The sequence below is a fragment of the Miscanthus floridulus genome, chromosome 4 (assembly GCF_019320115.1).
Source record: "Miscanthus floridulus cultivar M001 chromosome 4, ASM1932011v1, whole genome shotgun sequence".
In the NCBI taxonomy this organism is placed as follows: Eukaryota; Viridiplantae; Streptophyta; class Magnoliopsida; order Poales; family Poaceae; genus Miscanthus; species Miscanthus floridulus.
In genome coordinates this window covers 101,916,098-101,934,821 of record NC_089583.1, presented here as the reverse complement: position 1 = coordinate 101,934,821, position 18,724 = coordinate 101,916,098, and the positions used below count along the sequence as shown (strand labels likewise).

The 18,724-nt window shown below is 45.6% G+C and overlaps 1 pseudogene; it reads left to right on the top strand.

Annotated features, from left to right (window-relative positions):
- The first annotated feature begins 470 nt into the window (after positions 1 to 470).
- On the top strand, positions 471 to 2,514 carry LOC136552353 (WAT1-related protein At5g47470-like; annotated as a pseudogene).
- The last annotated feature ends 16,210 nt before the right edge of the window (positions 2,515 to 18,724 follow it).

Below are 18,724 nucleotides of genomic sequence, written 5' to 3'. Positions count from 1 at the left end.
GACTAATTAGGTTTAAAAGTTTCGTCTCGCGATTTCTCACCCAACTGTGCAATTAGTTTTTTTTCGTCTACATTTAGTACTCTATGCATATGTCGCAAGATTCGATGTGACGTGTACTGCGCAAAATTTTTTGGAATCTAAAAGGCCCTTAGTCTTCCTCACAGTTTGCACGAGAAGTCTGATAACTTGCAAAGTGGGTCAGTGGGTGCAAATCTGTTTACCCAAAATTCTGCAATTGCAGCTGACATGACTCAGCTCAGCCAGCGGAAGGCAGGTTGCATTTAGTAGTATTTACCCTTGCAGTTGCAGTAAACCAACCATGTTGTATGAATTATTACAAGTAAAGTCTATTTCCTATCATCCAAACAAGCTCCAACTGTTGCTCGTTGCTCTTCCCCAACTCCGGCTTGACGCGTCCTCTTCTTCCTCGTCTACGGGATGCGGCCATCCCATGATCCCATCCTCAATTCAACAGTTCAGTTGAGCATCGCTCGTTCCTACTACTACCATTTCGGCTTCAACTGTTCAGACATTTGAGTATTGCTCGTTCCTACCATTCCAGCTTCAGTCCCGGAGGGGCGGTTGTAGCGGCCGTTGCGGGGGAAGGAGGGGCCATCGTCCCTCAGAATAGCAAGCACAGAAGAGTCGACTAGTCGAGGCGCGCGCGACGTGCGCAGAGGCCACACCTGCGCGCGCGCGTGCACCAGAAGAGGAAATCGCGTGCATGGCCGGCGCGCCCGCCACCGACTCTGCCGCGGCGGCGACCTGCGCTGCGGCCGTGCCGCTGCTCCTCCCGCTCGATGACGCCGTGGCGGGCGGAGGGTGCTGGGAGGACGCCGCCATCTCGCTGGGACTGGTGGGCGTGCAGCTGGCCAGCGCCGCGTACATGGTGGTGCTGACGTCCGTGCTGGCGCTGGGGCTGGACCCGCTCTTCCTCATCGCCTTCGGAAGCCTGTGCACCGGGATCCTCACCGTCCCCTTCGGCGTCAAGTTCGAGAGGTTTGAGTTAATCACGGACCGCCATGGATTGGTCTTTGTTTTCTGTACGTTCGCTGATCGGTCTGCATGCAAATCCGGGATGGACGGGGTAGGAAGAAATGGCCGTCGGAGCTGAGCAGCCGGCTGTTTTTCCAGTTCGTCGTGCTGGCTCTGGGAGGGTAAGAAACTGCAGCAATGCCAATGGTGTGCTGCTGCTGCTCTGATCCCAAATGAGCTTGCGAATGATCCGTGTTGGTCTCTTCCAGGGTGACTGGATTCCAGGCCCTGATGCTGCAGCCTGCAAGGCATGAAGATGACGTCCCCGGCCATTGCTTCCGCCATGCCCAACCTGGCCCCCGGCTTCATCTTCGTCATCTCCGGTTGTCTCGGGTACTCCGCCGTCCACCGGCCGGGCTCCCCAATCCACACCCTGAGATGAATTAGTTTGTGCATGTCCACGTTTGCAGGTTCGAGAGTGTTGATCTGAAATGCCGGTACACGAGGGCCAAGATCCTCGGCACCGTGGTCTGCCTGGGGGGCGCCGTGGCCATGAGTTTCCTGCAGAGCCCGGATGCCCTATCGGGGCACGTGCTGCCGCGACCGGCGGACCCCGCCGCCGCCGCGAGCTGGGTGGTGGGCTGCCTGTGTCTCCTCGCCGCGGTGCTCGTGCTCTCTGGCACGATCGTCATGCAGGCGGCGACCATGCTGCGCTTCCATGCGCCGTTCACGCTCTGCTCCGTGACGTCGCTGATCGGCGCGGCGCTGACGGCGGCGTTCCGGGTGGTCACGTCCGGGCGGCTCAGCCCCGGGACGCCCCAGATCAGCTTCCAGATCGTCCTCTCCCTCGTGTTCGTGGTACTGCAGAAATGTGACGACGTTAGAAATCTACGGCCATGGTGATGGTTGAGCTGAAATGACCGGTTTTCCATGGTGGCCGGCGGTGCAGGGAGGGGTGATGAGCTCCGCGTGCATCATGTTCCAGACGTGGGCGCTGGAGAAGAAAGGCCCCGTCATGGTCTCCATGTTCAACCCCATGCAGACTGTCGGCACCGCCATCTTCTCGGTGCTCTTCCTTGGCGGCGCCATGCAGCTAGGAAGGTACTGGAAGGTTCCAGATTCACCCACGCTTTGGCTTGCTTTGCCCTCCCTTTCTTCCCGTTGAGATTTTTGATAAGCGTTGCAGGGATTGTCGGATTGACATGAATCAGAAGCTGATTTTGTGCTCTGGGTTTATGTCTTCCAACCCCACCAAATGCAAATAGACTGAATTGATCGCTTGATGCTTGGCGCAGCATACTCGGGATGGTCTTCCTCTTCTCCGGGCTGTACGTAGTTCTGTGGGCGAAGAATAAAGAATGTCAGGTTCTTGCTGCAGACAGGGTGGAAAAGAGTAAAACAGCGCACAACGACATGGAGAAGGCCCTCTTGTTTTGAGATGGAGCTAAGTTTTGCTTCCCTTGTAATATTATTAGGCTCCTCAATTTAATACAATTGTAAATTTATAAAATCTTCCTTTAAAAAATAGAACTTGTTAAAATCTAGGTGCCTGAATTTTCAATTCCTTTCAGGCAACGGTTATTGCATATATTTTATGCTAAAATTGCAGGTTTAGCTCGTTGCAATTTATGTAGGCATAATCTGCAATTTTTTGTTCTAAGAATAAAAAACATTAGACAAAATCACAAACCTGATAAAATTTGGTTAGTTGGCACAAAGACAATTAAAAATTTACAATTATTTCTATAGTTAGACAAAGATAAAAATTTGATATGTTATGATACAAAGACAAATAACAAATCATAAAAGCAACAATTTACTTATACTAGTTGGTTGTACAAGAGTGTTGCATGAAATCATCTTAAAATTCAGACACCTGAAATATAGGGGAAGTGAAAAAAAAACTTACATCCTCTTTCAAATCCTGATTGCCTTAGCCGTACGACCTAGTTTGATATGCAAATGTAGTAAGGCATCGTTTATGTCCACTGATTGTTCCCATGCCCCTTTAACTGTTTCAAGAATCCCGGAGGAGTACCCGAAAAGAGTCAACCCTGAAACTATGGTAAATTGAAGGATAAATCTCCATAAAGCCAAATTTGGAAGCAAGAAGATGGAAAACTAAATGGCTTATTCAAATCACCCCCCATGTATTGCTCACCCTAGGAAAAGTTTGAAATCCCAATGGGATTTTCCCATGAATTGTTCACCATAGGAAAGTCTGGAATTCCAGGGAATTTGAGTGTCCAAACTAACTTTGAAGGATGATCGGTGCATGATCAGAGATTATTGTTGTTAATGCCCGAAGGTCTACCGAGGGGAAGTGCTCTTGCCATTCAAGGGTACAGAAAAAACAATCAATCGTAGTCATTGTAGGACAAGGTTGTTCATTGACCAAGTAAACTTGCCCCCTTAGTTCAATTTCTAGCAGTTTCAGGCCGAAGATCGTTTGTTTGCAACTGTTCACCATACTAAGGTCAAGCCTGTCATTATTTTTTATCTGCTAGATTTTGAATGAGATCAAAGTCCCCGAGCAACAGGTAGGCCGACATTGATTGCTTCAAGGATAAAAGTTCCATGAGAAAGTCTCTCTTCTCTGTGGCACTGTGGTTCATAAACCCCAGTCAAGGACCAAGAAATATCGTTGGCTCGCATAGTAATATCTACTGAAATAGTATATTGGGTTTGGGACTTTGGTTGTATAAATAAAAAAATTCTCCTTCACAGCCAAAAAAAAAATGCCACAGGACACCCCTGCACGGTTAAGGGGCTGTTTGGATCTCATTCTCGTAGTGAGATTCTGGATTAAAAAAATAACAGGTGTTTGGATCTCATTCATATATTGATTATTGCCATGAAAATAACAGGTGTTTAGGATACATAGTTGGATTCTAGATTCCCATTCTAGAATCCAAGTGTTTGGATCTGGTTCTTATTTTTTTACCTTATTCTCATTTTTCTTAGGAGATCCAAACATGACCTAAATAGGTGGAATTTTTGATAAAATGTGGGCCCATGGTCTCCATCAAGATTTCACTTTCCCATTTGAAAATCTTTGTGCAATCATACTACAGTCGCCCCCCATGACATGATCAGATTTCTTATGGTAGCTCGTTTAGCTGCATCATTTAGAATTAGAACAATCCAACAAAAGATGACAGAATTTTCAGCTGACAGTTAAAATCAACAATTAAAACTGCAAGGCTCAGCAAAACGATTGGGTCCCAAGACTTAAACCCGAAGTCATCGAGGACTTGCTCAAGGCTACGGGGTGGAGTACAACACTCAACGAAGTTCACATGCCACAACCCGGCCCTCACACAAAGATTTTTTTTTTATTTTAACCCTTTTTTGAATATAATTTTAAATTTAACATTGTCGGTTTTTTTTTAAAACTAACACTTTTGGCCGCGCCTATTGCCCTGGCGTGGCCAAATGCCTGTGCCGCGCCATGCATGGTGGCGCGCCATGCATGGTGGCGCGGCACAGGGCTGACGTGGCGTGGGCCAGCCTGGGGGGCCGATGACGTGGCGGGTCTTGCCGCGCCCTGTTGCGTGGCGCGGCTGGACCAGATATACCGCACAAACAGCCACACCACCTAGCCGCTGCGCCTGCCGCCGGCCCGGGCTACCTGGATGGTAGAATCGAAACGCGTCGCGCCCGTATTTTGTTAAGTTTTTTTCATGGCCGAATAGAGAATTTGATAAGCCAATGATTAGTTTTTCGTCTTTCATAATACGGTTATGCACCATTTTAACTAAACAATTACGAAAAATTGCCACCGGCGTCCAGATACGACGGGACTGCCGGTTCCCGAACGCAGGGTACTTAATCTCGCCGGCAGTGCTGCCGCGACTCAAAGAAACGAATAAGAAGCAAGTTGACAAGCTGCCACATAACATATTCATTGTTTTGACATAAGTTTGACATAACATAACCAAATAACCCCGCAAGTTTCGGATGCCAATATTCGTTTGACCTAACAAACTAAGACCCAGGAGTGTAAGGATCCCTCAGACGCCTCTGTCTCTTCGAATTTGTTAGCAACACATTGGGAGTGTAGCCAACGTCGGTATGGTCGCATCGACGGTGCGTATGGCTCGTACCCTGCAGGTATATGACACGCACGATTACTTATAATTCTTTATGATCGTTAGTTCATGGAGCCTACGTATTGAAACAAACTATCTTTGTTAGTACATGTGAGGCTCCTTGGGTGCCAAACGGGGCACCACCTAGCTGAGACATGCCGATCTCATCCTGCGGCCATTCGTTCCACTGGCCGTGCTGTCCTAGCGCTATGATGTGGTGGTGTACGCACCGCGAAAGTGGCACCCTACGTCATCGGCTGAGAAGAGCCGGCTGGTGTCCTCAAAGAGGCTGAAGACGTGCCACCCGACCGCGCGGGGAGTGGCGGTTCCTCATAAGGAGTGTCCATGCAGCTCAACTTCTGAGCTAGCTTCCTGCAGCTCTTCTTCACCTTCTGCATAAATAGACGTTAAAGTTAGTTCATTACCCAAACGCATATACACTAAAGAAATATTTTCAAAACGGACAAGTTTATGTTTACCTCCACAAAAGCCGCGAGAACGCCTGGCCCTTGCCCTCTAGACTCGTGAAGCCGGAACGCTGCTTCGTTGGACAGCCTTAACAATTGTATCGCCTGGGTACAGAAACACGGTTGGACAGTTTTAGTACACATACTTAATACCAAAAGGATAACAAATTGTACCATTCAAGTATCTTACCACGTATCTTTGAAGCGGGGCTCTCTGTAGCTGTGTGTCCTCCCTAGTGGTAACGTCGTACACATCTTCGATGACATCTTCTTCCGAGTCCTCGTCAATCGCCACGTCAGTGTACGGGGGCTTGATATGTGTCCTCGTAGACCTGTGAAGCCACCGCAGGTACTCGTCGAAGGTGTGCTAGTCGTGTGGAGGACCCGCAAGGACCGCATGTGGTACCCTGGTCTGCCATAAATGGATGTACGAGCTGTGTGTCACACGCCAATACTTGGTCTTGTACCTCTTTCTGCGGTCAAACCTGCAACAAAACGATATTAGTTGTACCAAACACACCTCTGAATTGTAGCATTGTTATTAATCGATAACGTACCCGTGCAATACTTAATTGGTGGAGTAAAGCGGTGGTGGGCAGCCTGTCATTTTTCCAAACTGTCTGCAGACCTGGATGGGTAAGTGAATCTCGATCACATGGAAGAAAATAAAGAGGGACATCGCAGCGATACTCGTGTGACTCGTCCCTAGTGATAGGACTCAGATAGTCCTAGAACTCCGGAGAATCCCAAGGACACCAAAACACCTAAAATTTCATAATTGTCCGGAGAATCCCAACGGGCAATCGTTCCCAACATTAAACCCAGAGTAGGTAGGAGCAACCCCCCAGGTTTGCATGTCCTGAGGTGCGACGGCAGGCAACGCATAGTTATCGATACGTCAATGCTAGGACTGCGCTACCCCAGCTGTACCCCGCTATGTTCTCCCATGGCTGGCGAAGTATGTCAAGAAAGATCCAGCTGATGGTGTTACCCCGAGGCGTCTGGGAAGAGGAAAGCACCAAGAAAGTGCCAGAGCCACACTCGAGCGAACCTGTCGATCTGTGCCTCCTCAGCTTGTGGGTCCAAGTACTCAAAGCGCTCTGTGATCCAGGACGACGAAACACCGAAACTTTTCCTGTAATTGATCAAAGAAAATGAGACGCGATGCCAGCTGTAAAGCAATGCAAGTATTAAATAGGCTTGAATTACTCACTTATTTTTCTTGGAAGCATCGTCGTTCAGTGGAAGAAAACCAGTAAACTGAGCCACCAATTCCCTACAGTGATCGTTGTCAACTATCCCTGTCACTGAAAGTCCCCCCAACCGAAGGCCTAAAATAGCCTTCACGTCCTACAACATCAAGGTCATCTCGCCACAAGGTAGGTGGAACGTGTGGGTCTCAGGCCTCCACCTGTTATAAGAATAGAACGACTATTAGTTGCCTCCAATTTGTTACAAGAAAGTTTACGTATAAAGAATGCACTCGCACTTGTCTACAACTGTAGTAAGTAGTACTGGGTCAAGGGGCGGAAGACCGTGGTTGACAACACGGACAAGCTCGAGGAAGCCAGCACGCCGTATGTACGGCGTATAACGCTCGTCCCACTGATGCGCCCTGGTGTGAGTGTGGGGCCTCAAAGGAGGCAAGGACACCTCTGCGTCGTTGTCACTCAAGATGTGTGCTCGGTGCTAGTCGTCGTACTCCACCTCCAGAATAGGATACAACGGGTGCTGCGTGGGAGGGGTCATCCTGTTATAAATTGATAAACAAAACGTTAGAGTATTCAAATTAACAAAATTCAAGTTAACATTAGTAAGTTCACAAACAAATTCACTAACCTAACTAGCCTAAATCTCTAAACTCAAAATCCTAACTATACTAGATAATAAATACATAATCAATCCATATAAAACTTTGGTTCTAAAATTACAAGTAATCTCTCCGTCTCAAAATAAATACACATCTTGCTTTTCGAGTAGTCAAATATGTTTAAGTTTGATCAAAACTAAAAAAACGGTATCAATATTTCTATCTCCTAATAAGTTTATTACGAAAGTATACTCCATGCTTAATGTAATAGTACATATTATGTATCATAAATATTAGTACGCTATTATATAAATTTGGTCAAAGACATTAATAGTCAATGAAAATAGCCTCGATGTCCCTACATGCTCCTAAAAATGCTAGTACTAGCAGACCACCATCAACTCTTTTGCTTCTGCGCCGGCCGCTCGAGGATTGCGAGGGCACGTGGGGGTACCGTAGGGATACAAAAAATACTAACTATACTAGATAATAATAAAAAAATATAAAATCGAGAGGGATGTACCTTAGGAGCGGGCGGCTTTGACGCGCCGGTGTTCGTGGCGTGGCCGGCTAGGGTGCTGCGCGGCGGGAGGGGCCAGGCACGGCGTGGGCGAGCGGCCGAGGCCGGGCCGTGCGGGCGCGGGCGGGGCGAGGCGAGGCTGGGCGGGCGCGTGCGGCCGCAGGCAGGGCGCTGGCGGTGGCGGCGGCGTTCGGGCGGGCGGGCAGGGCAGGGGTGCGGGCGGGCGGGCGGCCTCGCACGCGGTATATATCTGGTCCAGCCGCGCCACGGATCAGGGCGCGGCACTGCCGCGCCAGGGTCAGTGGCGCGACAAGACCCGCCACGTCATTGGCCCCCGGGCCAGCCCACACCACGTCAGCCCTGTGCCGCGCCACCATGCATGTCGCGGCACAGGCATTTGGCCGCGCCAGAGCAATAGGCGCGGCCAAAAGTGTTAGTTTTAAAAAAATCGACGGTGTTAGATTTAAAATTATATTAAAAAAGGATTAAAATTAAAAAAAAATCCACACAAAAGGCAGGACAACAGAGATACAGGACGAAAGGCCTATACGGTTCCCATATGAGACTTTTCCCTGTGTGCCTTTATAAAAGATCGTAATCCTCTGTGTGCCTCTGAAAAAATTCAGCGGTCTTCAGCGCCACTACTCCAACTTTTTCGTGTCATCCATGCCACTTCCGTCAGTTTGAGCTCTAACGCCGTTAAACTGCAGGTGTGAAAAGACGAAAATGCCCTTAAGTTCAAATATGTTATTAATTTTTTTTGAGCACCTTAACGACTTCAAATGAAAAAACTCAAAACTAGAAAGTTGTAGATCTCGTCGAGATCTATAATTTTCATATAAATTTTTTTCATTTAATTTCGCAAAAAAAATAATATGATTTTTCTAAGATATATTAATCATATCAAATCATATTTTTTTTGCGAAATTAAATGAAAAAAAAAATTATATGAAAATTATAGATCTCGACGAGATCTACAACTTTCTAGTTTTGAGTTTTTTCATTTGAAGTCGTTAAGATGCTCAAAAAAAATTAATAACATATTTGAACTTAAGGGCATTTTCGTCTTTTCACACCTACAGTTTAACGGCGTTAGAGCCCAAACTGACGGAAGTGGCATGGATGACACGAAAAAGTTGGAGTAGTGGCGCTGAAGACCGCTGAATTTTTTCAGAGGCACACAGGGGATTACGATCTTTTATAAGGGCATACAGGGAAAAGTCTCTTCCCATATGGGGTGGCCCAAACCAAGTACACACCTAAACAACTACTACGACAAGACACGACACTACTTGAAGATAGACAACACTTCTGTCTTCTTGTTACACTCAGGCCAGACAAAAACACATAAAGACGACACTTCTTATTACAGTGCTAGGTGCATAGTAATGGCTAGTCAGAATCCCCCTCATTAGGTCCTTCATGAAAAGGAGAAGCTTACACAAGCATTTGCTGAAAACATGTTGTGGAGTTTCTGGCATGCTCCCCTAACTATTGAAACCTTGTTGAAATGTTGAACGATCATCGTCTTTAGGCTTGTCGCAGATCCAAATAGAAGTTTAAGGAAATCCATCTCGTAATCATGTCCACGGAAGCCTTCAAATTCTGCCACCTCCAAATGAGGTAAAGAGATCAGTTCATTTCTCCGGTTGCTAGCAAAATTACAGTCACAGTGCTCCCAACATTCTGAATCCTGGAAAGCATGAAAGTATATATGTTACATCACTGACGCTTCATATATATATATTTGAGGATCTAAGAAATGTGGAGTGAATGGAAACGATGCGTGAGACAGGTGAAGACAATAGAATCATTACCACTCTGAGTAGGACGACCTTAAGCCTTTGTATGGCGGTTCTAATCTGGAGCAGTTGCAGCACAAGCGCTCCAAAAACATGCCCATCTGTTCGGAGATGCAGCTCCAAGGCTGAGAAGTGTGTGAGGGTCCCCGAAAGCCGTGCTACTTCCTGCTCGAAGCTCCGCTCCACGAGTGGAATAACCTGCAAAGTGATTTCATTTGCATCGCAGCATATGTAGACATAAGTATCATTTTTGGTGGAGTGTTAATGAGTCATCATCATTGAAGGGAAGGAAGTTCTGCAGCAAAGGGATCGGAACAAACCAAGACGTTGTCTATGTAGAGGGACAGGATGTGGTGCTTGCCGTCTCTGCCGCTCCACTCCAACCCTATGCTCGGGCCCATCTCCAACTTCAACTCATTGAGGCGCCATCTCACGTTCTTGACAAACCCAACTATAGAATCTTCAAGATAACACTCATTATGGAAGGCCCGAACCTCATTTTACCTACAGATATTTTTGAAAACACAAATAAGATAATAAAATGTAAATGAAGAGGCCTTTTGACTTAAACTTAATAAGAGAGTCCGTTGATTTGGAAACAAAATGACTTGATGAAAGAAGCAGATCCAGAAATCGATGCCAATGAGAATTGCATGGAAGTAAGAAGATTAATAGAGAAGTAAGAATGAAGTCAAACCTCATATAGCTTTTTTTTAGAATTGCCTCATATAGCTCCACCTCTACACCTGAGCATTTTGTGGGCTAGATCGGCCTCGGGCCGGGCCAAAAAAAAGCATGGCTGTTTCATCAGGCCAAACAAATCCCGCCCACGACCATCCTCTGGACGAGTTGACTAGACTTTTTATGTCAGGCTCGGGCAAGGCCTAGCTCTAGGTGGGTTGGCCGCGCAATTTATAATGTAAAATAGTTAAAATAAATATTTCAGGCCGGGCTTGCGCCAAGAAAAAGTTTTCTGTGCAGCGGGGTCTATGCCCAGGCCCTGTCCACTGAGGCTCGTGGGCAGGACCCAAAACCCGATGAGCTTGGATCGGGCTGAGCCGGGCTCAATTTGCTCAGGTCTATCCACCTCCACCGAGCTTTTCTTTTTTTTCCTGTAGCGATGGGTGCTTCTTCTCCATCGACAACTCCAACCTCGATGGTATATTGATCTACGGTTATTGTCGAAGATTTTTGGGGAAAACCTAAACCTAGATGCCTCTTGATTTAAGCTTAACTCGAGAGTCCTCGATTTGGAAAGAAAATGGGATTTCGGAAAGAAGTAAATCCAAAAGTCAAATAAAACTAGGCTGAGAAGGAAATAATAACATCAATAGAGGAAAAGTAAGAATGAAGTCCAACTTTTGATCCAACTCAAACGATCTCCCTTCTCTGTTGAGGACCTCTTCTACTCCCGCGACTCCAACTCCAGCAATCTCTAGATCTCGATTGTTTGGGAAGTGGAGGGGGTAGGAGAGGAGAGGAGGGATGATTTGGTGGCTGTAGGGTTTCTAGGGATGACAAGGGAGGTTGTTGGCCTAGCGGCGGTGGCGGCCCCTACAAGCAGCCAATGAAATGGAAAGGAGACGATTTGCGAGTGGCTTGACAAGGAAGGTCATGGGAGAGTGGCACTAGGGTTAGGTACAGAGGGCTGGTTGAAAGGCCATGGCGGCCCAGGCCCAAGTTGGTTACTCATTTTAGTCATTGCTACCCACGGATTGAATTTTCCTATTTCCTATTGGTTTGGGCACAGGAAGACCTTGTTCGTTTCATCCCTAAACCATGGGAATCGAGGGGATTGGGGGGATTTTGACTTATAGGAGATTTAATCCTCATCAATCCCTCCCAATACCTTGGTTTTAAGACAAAACAAATAGGGCTAAATTCCGTGTTTTACCATAGTGCATAGAAAAAATTCATTTTCTCTGATTGTCATTTCCTTATGGGATAATGAAAAGAACATCTAGCTTCATTCCGAAAGAAGAGGAATCAGATCACCTTATTACAAAAATCACTCCACGGTGATAGGAACAAGCTTACAAAACAAAACCGGCTCAAAACACAATTCTGCAAATAAAAGGCCATCCCTAGGACGTGAAGAAACACATTGTTGCATTCTTCAGCTTGCAGCAAGCCTCTGCCACCAACTTTTCAATGCCTCACACCGCTGCAACTTGGCCTAGAAATGAAGCCAATGTGTTCTCCTAAAAATAACCTGTAGAAGAGTTTTGTGTCAACATTGTCAAAAACAACTCCATTCCTTGTTTGCCAAATGGGCCAACAAATTGCCGCTCCTCCTGTCAATAAAAAAGACATAAAATTTTTGTCCCTACTATGAACATCATGAAATTGATTTACTGAAGCTTCTATTCCGATCCGCGCCAATGCTAAAGAGAATGACCATTCAACTGGACCACGTGCACCTAACTGTGCCACTAGATAATGAAAAATGACACGAGCTCCACACTACCTTTCAGGCTAATGCTTCCGTGGAATGTGATGTTTATGATAGACGTGGTGAGAAGATTTTGCTTGCATAATTAGTATGCTTCTGGATGTAACGACCAGAAGTTTAAGCTTATTATTAGCTTAGTCTTGCTGAAACCTGAAATTTAATATTGTTATATATTAGCAAACATGCTCTACATTGTAATAAGGGGACATATAATCATTACTACATAAATGATTTTACGATACACTATCAGGAATTAATGGAGGCGGGCATAATAGGGTACCGCCTCCGTTAATCGGTAGTAGCTCCCGCAGCTAAGCGGCCGCCTCTGTTAATGGTTAACGGAGGCGGCCGACATAGGACGTCTGCATCCATTAATAACCCATTAACAGAGGCGGGCTGTGGGGTATGGTCCCGGTATCCACAAGATAAGACATGGGTCGCATCGTCAGAGGTGGCTCACCCACAAGATCAAGGCGTGCATAGCACTGATCGACATACACCGTAAGATATTGTATAGTACCAAATATGATACTTTTCTTGTAACCCTATACATCTCAATGCAATACAACAAAGGCACATGACGTAGGGTATTACGTCGATCAGACGGCCCGAACATGTCTAAATCGTTGTCTCTGCACCTTGTGTCACCATCCGGTTCCCATCACACGCACCTCCACCGATCAATCTATCTTCGTGGAATACTCCTCGGAGGACTGCCGATTATCTTTTGTCGACAGTTGATGCGCCAGGTAGAGGTGTGCGTGCTGATCTATGACAAACCAGATGGCGTACCTCAAGATCAACGTCATCCGGGGGCAACTCAGCATCTGGAACAGGCACGAGATTGAATCTCTGTCCTTCGCGCCGTTGTCGCCAAGGGCATCTACTATTTTCTACCGATGTAGGGGGTGTTTGGTTCTTTAGTCGTTCCTAAAATTCATGTCGCATCGAATGTTTAGATACTAATAAAGAGCATTAAATATAGATTAATTATAAAACCAATTACATAGATAGATGCTAATTTGCGAGACGATTTTTTAAGCCTAATTAATCTATCATTAGCATATGTTTACTGTAGTAACACGTCGTCAAATCATGGACTAATTAGGCTTAAAAGATTCGTCTCATAAATTAGTCGTAAGTTGTGTAATTAGTTTCGTAATTAATCTATATTTAATACTCCATACATGTGTCTAAATATTCGATATGACAAAAATTTTAGGAGGACACGTAGAAACCAAACACCCTCTAGTCAGTTTGCTATCCTCGAAGTTGAAGATGAAGCCAGGTGCATCACGTGTTGGCTCAGGCTCGCGTGGAGCCAAGTTCGACTCTGACTTGTGCTCACGAGCCTATGCTGTATCCGCTCCACCGAGTTCGACTCCGACTTCTAGATGCAAAGCCGGAAGAAATCCATCTACGTGTCAGACCATCAAAGCCTCAACGAAGTCAATCGGACCTTGTACATGCCTCACGTACATACGAGAAGCATACAAACCAAATTAGGATACGACGACAAGATCTCCATCAAAGATTTCATGCACTAACCAGCAAACAGGAGACGTACGGATGCAAATTTGCATGTAAACATGCATACACGGCATACGAAAATAATTTCCTTGCCCACTCGTTTGTACTTTTGGGATCCGACTCCAAGCACGGCTCGTTGAGCCATCCAAGGAAGAAAGCGAGCTGCCCGCGTCGCCGATCAGATAATGTCATATGTCGTAGCTAAGTCATACTTTAATATTTTTCTAAATATTCTTCAATCTTCGTATATCACCGTAATATTTCTCCGAGCTGTTTTCTCCATGTTTGCTCTCCAAACGATTTTCCGAACCCCCGAACAGTCATGTTGATGCTCGGATGTTCCCAGAGACGGCCCTGTCTCTGGCTTCTCCCTACACGTGCACGAGCGTCTACCCTCTGCGTTATGGGTGGTCAGCAACGGCTCCTTAGCGACGCTTTGTTATTCCTACACGCACACGGGCTCCGCGCTCCGCGTTATGATTAACAGGCTAGCTAGGGCTGGAGACTCATGTACACACTAACTGATCGGGTTGTTTGTATTAAATATAAATACATCTTCACACCAACTGATCGCCGAGATACAAACATTATTTCATCGTCATTGCTGATTTTTCTCTAGAGTTCATATATTTTTACGTCATGTACTACCCGATATTTATATTGCAGGATCATCATCTAGGTGATCGGACCACCTGGTGCTCGGACTTCTCCACTGATCAACTGGTCGGACCGCTAGGTTCATGGACTTCGTCGTCGACCAATTGATCGGACTATTCGCCAGTCGCTTCTACTAATGCTCACTTCGCCACCGACCAGTTGACAAGACTATTCGTCGCTCGTGCTTCATCGTCAGATATGTAACACCCTAGGTGTTTGGCTCCTACAAAATTGCATCTCATTTCATAAATATGTGCATCATCTATCTCATCATGCCATTGTTACTGAAACATGCATATGCAACATTCTCAATTATGTTTGTTTCATACTTGATTGTTTGTGAATGGTAGTAGTGCAACATGTGAATGCAACATGAGTTTCTCATACCTTGAAACATGGCAACATGGTAGGAATATGACAAGTTAAAATTACAACAAAGACATGAAACATGTGAAACATGGAATTGCAACATTAGGGTAAATTGAGTGTTTTGTTGTTTCATCACATGCGATCCTTAGAAGTTGGTATAGCACTTATGTAGAGTGGTTAATTATGGCCTAATACACCTTAACTACACTTAGGGTAATTGATGGGACATTGTTCATGTGGACCAAAATGACTAAATTGCCCTCTAGGTGGAGGTTTGACTTAAGGTGACCTATAGAGTGCCACTGTTTGACTGATTCAAAAGTCCAATCTAGAGACCTTGCATGGATGTGCACCCTTTACCAAAGTTGTAGCCAATTTATCAAGGAACAAAAGTCTCAATATGACCATCTCATGAAAATGGCTAGAACATACTCCAACAGGGCCCACAGGTCATGTTTCCCTGCTAATTTCATACTTAGAAAATTTTCTAAGTCAGAAATACCATTCTAGTTGGATCGAGCCAACTTTGGCTTGATGTAACTTCTGGTTCGTGGTGAATTAGACTATGATCCTTGAATAGAAGTTGAAGATGGAAGGTAGGGCTACAATTTTCGTGTACACGATTTTTGCTATTGATCAACGGTTTAGTCGTTTTAATGCGTTGATGTTGCACTGTCAGGCTTGTTTAGATCACTGAATGGCGAGCTACAGTGCTCGACAGGTTCATAGTCTGACGGCCATGTGTACGCCGCCCGTCGCTGGTCGCCTGATCGCGCTGCCACGCGTCGTGGACGCCCTGGCACAGCCGGCCACGACATGAGCACCCCCCACGCGCCTGTCAACCAGCTCGCCAGTTCAATTTCTATTTCCTCGGCTTCCTTCGCTCGCCCGTAGCTCTGCAGCAACCGCCGCAGCAACTCCGACGAGCTCGTGCTTGCTCGCCGCTACAAAAACGCGAACTACGTCTTCACCACAGCTCCGTCGTGTTCTCCTCTACCTCCTCCACCTCTTAGCCGTGCCGATTGGGTCATGGTAAGGGCGCATTCGTCGTTTCCACCCCCGTCGCCATGACGGGACCTCGCTGGAGTTGGCGCTCCACGCGGCCAACTACCACCGAGGCCTTCCCATCCCCTTCTCTTTGCTTGGTTGGCATGGTAGCGACCTCCGGAAGCTCGTACCAAGCTTAGCCACGCCCTACGGGGCTGGACCTCGCCGGAGCTGGCCAACCCATGGCCGTGTGCCGCCATGGCCGTCGCCATTTCCCCTAACCACCGTAATAGCCATGATTGATGGTACCCCTAGGTGCGCACGGGTGAGGCGAAAACGTTGGTACCGATGGCCTCACCGGAGCTGCCACCGGCGACGAGCTACGCCGTCGTTCTTCTTCCTCCCCTGTCTGTCTCTCTGACTTGTGGGGCCCGCTCGTCAGCAGCTGTGCGCAGGCGGGAGCCGCCGTGGGCCGCGCCGTTTCTAGGCCGCGCTGAGCGCTGACGCGCGCGCGTCGCGGGCCACCATGTCTTTCTGGGCCGACCCAGCAGTAGCTGATTAGGTTTTTCCATTTTATTTTGTTTTATTCTTTTTCACAGATTTGAGTACATATTCAAAAATGTATATCTCTTGGTTGGTAGATCCAAATGATGTGGTTCTAATTTTGTTGAGTTCCTGGTAATTTCTAGTTTATATTAAAAATATAATTTATGCCATGTTCTGTTATGAAAAATAGAGTTGCTAATTATCTCTTTTAATCATGTGGGAAATAGGGGTAATTATATCTTTTTTGTGTAGCTTCAAATGGCATGAAATTTTTATGGTGTACTGCTCATATCATGAATAGCTTGTAGTTAAATTTTCATATATTTTGGACACTGTATGTAGGAGTTAGGTAATTCTCTTGGTTGCATGGATGGATCTTGTGTGAATTTTTATAATTTTTCTATAGATCCAGTAAAGGTAAAAATTGGTGAATGCTATTCTTATGCTAGAATGACACTAGGAAAAATGTGAAATCTATTGCTTGACACTTTTCAATAGGATTTCCTAATTATACTAGAAATAGCCCTACCATCTGTTATTTTTGATACAGCAAGTTCTGCTTGTCGAATTGCTTTGAAATTTTTATGGTAGTCTATGTGAAGCATGAGGTAGCTACTGTAATTTTTGTAGATTTTTCTGTATAGTTTTACTATATGTTGCTTTAATCACCTAATTAACTAAATAAATTAGAAAAGGACATTAAATAATTTATTTAGAAGTTGGCACTATACTTTCTGAAGTTTCGCTGGTATGCACAACAAGTTGGTAAACTTGGTTTGGTCCAAGTATGCTTTTGCATCATCACTAAATATTTAATTTAGTAAACCTGCCATTTCTGGACAGATTCTATGTTTACTTGAATTCGATTTGGTTAACGTAAGAATCATGTTTTGATGTTTAAAAATGAATTTTAGAGAATTTCATAAGCTTTCTAGAATGTCCTCTTGCAAGGCATTTGAATTTATAGAACTCTTGTTGTGATTGAATTAAGAAACTGCTCGTTTGCATATGAAACCTTAACTGTTGATTTAAGTATGCCTTTACTATTCATAAGCTTGTGGTAATGTTCCTAGGTGTTAGGCCTTTAACTGAAGATGAGCATCTTTATCTTAGGTTATGCAAGTTAGGTAAGTTGATCTTGTTCGTCAAGTTAAGTTAGATACATGTTTTAAAGTGATTTGAATAGAGCTGTTCTTAATCGGTAAACGAGTGTCCGGTGATGTTTTCGTTAAACACTTACTGTGATCCATTCATCTTGAGCATCATGTCATTCCTTATGCATCCATAATATTTATCTTGTGCATCGGCATGCAATAGGTATACCGGAAGGAGTGACACTGTTGGAATTCGAGGAACCGAGCGGGGAGCAGCAGCAGCCAACACCGGAGGTTTAGGAGGTGTAGCCCTCGGGAGAAGTGCCAGACGAGGTCACCGTTGAGTGCCTGGATCACCGTCCGTGCAACTTTGTGAAAGGCAAGCCTCGGAGCATATTAAGCCTCCTAATTTCTAAAATGAAGTTAAAGTATTATTGTTACATATATATATTGTTGCATTAAGTTTAGGTGTTGGATGCAAACACTTGCTGCATTGGTTATCCAATCCTTGTCCAGATATTGATACCCTGAATCCTATGTAGCTCAGGCTCATGTAGTGCTTAGCCCTGCTTAAACATGGTAGAAGTCAGGTGATTTCCTGTCACCTGCGAGATATAGGGATATATATGTGGCACGGTTGGCTATATTTGCTATCGTAGAAAAGAACCTATCTTAATTTGAAATGAAGACCGGACGAAGGCTTGCCGGTGTGTAGTGACTCCGTCTGTGTCGCTTAAGGACCGAATCTTGGAGCCTTTCCTATTCATGTTGAACGCATGCCTCTCTCTTAGTTGGCTGGGTCCGAAGACCGACCACGAAGCCGAGTAGCTCACCTCAGGCCGAGAGTCGATAAGTATAAAGTACGTCTCGAAAGGGAGCCGTAGGCGTGAGTCCAAGGGCAGGTGATTTAAAAGTCCTGATTATCCTGGCAGAAGGGTAATCCCTGAGAGTGCTGGCACTAATCGAACCCACAAATTTGGTTCCTGAGTTGTCCCAAAGGTGACCCACGACTACCCTTGCAAAGTATGCCAGGGTGAGAGTTAGGAATACCCCCTCAGCTGAGTTGTAATTCGATTCGAGTCATCGTCTCTCCCGGTTAGTGAGAACTTGACGGGCTTATCTCCAAAGTAGATACACTAAATAACATAATGGTTCAAAAATGATGATATGATGATGATAGCCTTATTATACTTGCTATGGTTAATATTGTTTGCTCCTAATAAGTGAGTACTCTAGTACAGGTGCAAATCTAGTGGACAGGTAAATGATGATAAACTTGATGCGAAGTTTAAATTGGTTACTATATTCATCAGCTCTTTTATGCAACTGTGTCAAGCTAGCCCACCTCATAAGCCTTGCATGATCATTGGTGTCTTTTATTTCTGGTTTTGACGGGTAAGTCTAGCTGAGTACCTTCTCGTACT